Source organism: Microtus ochrogaster, linkage group LG9, assembly GCF_000317375.1.
Source record: "Microtus ochrogaster isolate Prairie Vole_2 linkage group LG9, MicOch1.0, whole genome shotgun sequence".
Lineage (NCBI taxonomy): Eukaryota > Metazoa > Chordata > Mammalia > Rodentia > Cricetidae > Microtus > Microtus ochrogaster.
Window position 1 is genome coordinate 34,440,341 of NC_022034.1, and position 3,946 is coordinate 34,444,286.

General features: G+C 41.5%; 1 long non-coding RNA gene across 1 annotated transcript in view; it reads left to right on the forward strand.

Annotated features, from left to right (window-relative positions):
- LOC101992900 overlaps positions 1–3,946 on the forward strand; it is an 8,647-nt gene that overhangs the window by 1,055 nt on the left and 3,646 nt on the right. The window lies entirely within an intron of this gene.

The window sequence follows — 3,946 nt, forward strand, 5'->3', positions numbered from 1 at the left end:
TTCTTCTTCTTCTTCTTCTTCTTCTTCTTCTTCTTCTTCCTCCTCCTCCTCCTCCTCCTCTTCTTCCTCCTCCTCCTCTTCCTCCTCCTCCTTTTCCTCCTCCTTCTTCTTTTTGGTTTTTCAAGACAGGGTTTCTCTGTAGCTTTGAAACTAGCTCTTATAGACCAGGCTGTCCTTGAACTCACAGAGATCTGCCTACCTCTATCTTCTGAGTGCTGTGATTAAAGGTGTGTGCTCCCACTGCCAGCTTGCCCCTGAACTTTTCTATCTTTTTAAAATATTATTTATTATGTATGCAATATTCCATTTACATGTAAGCCTGTAGGCCAGAAGAGGGCACTAGACCTCATTACAGATGGTTGTGAGCCACCAGGTGGTTGCTGGGAATTGAACTCAGGACCTTTGGAAGAGCAGGCAATGTTCTTATCTCTTTCTATTTTTTTTTCTCAGACAAGGTCTCACTACACAGCCTTGGCTGGTCTGTGAATCTCTATGTAGAACAGGTTAGCCTTGAACTCATAGAGATACTTCTGCTTTTATCTCCAGAGCCCTGGATTAAAAGACGTGTAGATTAGTGAGCTGGGCCTTCCCACATCAGACACAATGAGAAAAAAAGAAAGAAAGAAAGAAAGAAAGAAAGAAAGAAAGAAAGAAAGGAAGGAAGAAAGAAAGAAAGAGAGAAAGAAAGGTTTCCATAGTGTAAAGTTAACTACTCTACCCCAACAGGGGAGGACTTCTCAGCGAAGTTCTTACAGCTCTGCTGGGCTCTGTTCTGGTCTTCTCTGGAGAAGTGTTACAGCTCTGCTTAGTTTGGGGAAAGTTTTCCCAGTGGAAGTGCTCAGCTCCTGTAAAAGTTGTTATAGTTGGTCTCAGCTACAGTGAAAATGTCACACTGTTCAACAAACCTCCAAGAGATTTATTGGGAAGGAAGAATCCAGGAGGGTGCCTGCCTCTAGAATGAGAAACAATAGCAAACTGAATAGGGTACAGGCCTTATATAGAATTTCTGGAGGGGGGGAGTTGAGCACTCCAGGGTGGCTTGTGATTGGTGGATTTTTATAGCTAGACTCTGTGGCAAGTTCAGGGATTGGTGGGGTTTCGTGCTCAGGAATTGGTGATATTCTGCAGCTTGGCACTGGGACAATCTCAGGGATTGGTGGGATTTTGAGTCCTGGTCCTGGGGTCAAGTCAGGGTTAGAGTGTTTTTTTTTTTCCCCAGGTCTCAGGTCCAGTCAGGGGCAGGGCAATTTATCCTTGCCCCTCTTCACCCTACACCAACACTTAAAAAGATAATCATTAAAAAGTTATATATCTAGTAGTAGCTAAATTATTTTAGAAGATTTATTTCTTCTGGTCACAATATGACAGTTGTCATCCTGAAGCAGAGCAGCTATGGTATGACCTAAGAAGACCTTGATGCTACTCAGTCATGGTTCAGAAATAAGCAAAACAGTACAGTGTCTGTGGTACTGTGACTGCACACACTTCCTCAAAGAAAGAGCAGAGACAGGGCCAGTAGACACTCACCTTATAAGCCCCTCAAGGCACAAAGTCACACCAGTGGCCAGGTCCTTTCCCTGAGTACCTCCAACCAATCTTTACCCTGAAAAGCTTTGCCCCACCCTATCTCCAAGAAAAGCTATATAAATCCTGTCTTCTGCTCAATTTTCTGCTGTTTCTTGTTCAAGCAACCTGGTTTTTCTCTCCAAATAAATCTCTTGTATGAGCTTTGTTGTGTGGTGTGACTTTGTGGTGGTCTTCCTTGGCTCCCGACTGCTATAATACCTTTCCTTCCAAGCTATAATGCTTACACACCTGAGATTCTCGCCAGCAGGGTCTCCTTTTCTAGTTACACATGGTTTTACGTACAAAAGCATGTAAGAGATAAAATTTGACTGCTCTGGTAGTTAATCTTGGTTGTTAACTACATCTAGAACTATACCCAATTAAAGCCCAAGTGAATCCAGTGAGGAATTTTCTAGATTATTTGAAAGAAGACCCAGCCTAAATCTAGATGGAAGCCCATATATAAGGACATGCTTGCCCTCTTACTGATAAGTTTGTCTATCCTGTTGTCATGGCTGGTATTAAATCCAACATCTTTAGGATTCTGACACAAACTGAAGACCAACACCTCTTCAGGAATCCTCCAGGACCCTAGTTTCAGACGAGTCCCGCTGAGACATACATCCTTGTTGATGGATCAACTAGTGGATTCTCAGCCTTTCCATGAGCTATTCTAATCCATCCATTTCAGTGTGTGTGTGTGTGTGTGTGTGTGTGTGTGTGTGTGTGTGTGTATGTGTGTCTGTCCATTCTATCAGTTCTTTTCATTTAGAGAGCTCTGACTAATACAACTGAGGTGGGAGTTCTTCAGTGAGATGCCTCTTGCAAGCTGCCACTCATTCATTGGTAGGACTTTACTACTGATTGCAACTTCTTTTGTATCACCCATGCTCCTATGGCTAATGCCATAGATGCACATGAAAACCTGTGTGTGGAGGTAGTAGGGGTTAGGAGTAAGTAAGAAAATACGATCTACACAAATCTGTGATCACAATAAGAACGTGCATAGCTTTGATGATGCATTCTATGAACAAAGCTTGGCTAGTCCCAAATGTTAGGGTATTGATTCTCTTGCATTTAAAGAAGAGGTTTGGCTTAATTATTTTGCTCACTTACTTTGGTGCCATGCCGAAGTTCAAATTGAAGGACACTTGTGCCAATTTTCAAATCTTCTAGAAGGACAGAGATAGCTATATTCCAAAAATCAAAGCGCTTGTTGAGCAACTGTTTCCAAGAGCTGCTCGCAAGTCCTTGAAGCTGTGGCACAGCTGAATACAACCTTGAGAACTTGAGGCAAAGTTTCGTCACAGCAAAATCCCAGGGTAGTTGAGTCTGTGTCCCCTGAGACACTGTTGTTACAAAACATCCCTCCACTTTCCAAATGACTGTGTTAAAAGCCTAAAAATTATTAAATGGTTTGAGAGACCTCGTATACAGGAATGGCAAACATAAAAGGCCTATGCAGATAGAATTCTTACCAATCTCCTTGTTAGATGATCGGTACTGTCTCTAGGCTGAGTCAGGTTATTATGTATAATCATGTACGAATTTTGCTAATCAATCATGTGTGATGTCTTGTCAGTTCATATCAGAGGGTAAGGAAATGTCTGTCAGTTGCATAGAAGTGACCTCATTTGCACGGATAGACTGTGTACAAATTGTCATAGGAAATGATTAGGAATATGTGTCTATCACATAGAGAACTTCCTGGTTATATTTTCATAATCGCTGTTGTCACGTTACCTCTAAAATGGAAAGGTGACTCTAGAGTGAGCGTAATAAACATCACCAGAGATCATACTTTTAAACCATTGCATCTCCCTTGCTTCAACATAATTGCTCTTTCTTTTCAAAAAATAAAAACATTCATTCATTCACTCACTCATTCATTCATTCAATAAATGTATGTGCTTCTACATGTTAGACCCTTTTTAGGGACTGAGTAGCAGAGGAAACCTGACCTTCATGGTCATTACATTCTGGAGGAGGGGATTGACTGTCAGCAATATAAAATAAATATGATAAAGAGATATTAGCTGGGAGGAAATGCTGGGACAAGAACATGTAAAACTAGAAAAGCCTATAATTTTGGGTAAAATGGCAAGGGAAGCTTCTGCTAAGAAATAGCTTTTGAGCAAAAAGTTAAAAGATTGTTTGTCTGGGGAAAGGAATCCTAAGCAAAGGTTACGGGTGATAGGAAACCCTGAGGTGAGAATGTTTATTGACATTTTTGAAGAAAATTCAGAAGGCAGAGCTCACTAGCATTCCGAGTAGAGGGCAGAGGCTGAGAGAGGTCAGTGAGACAAGAAACATGGATCTGAAAGGCCCTTTGGTCATGGGAAGGTTGGTGGTTTCCTTATGGATATGGAATACTGAATCT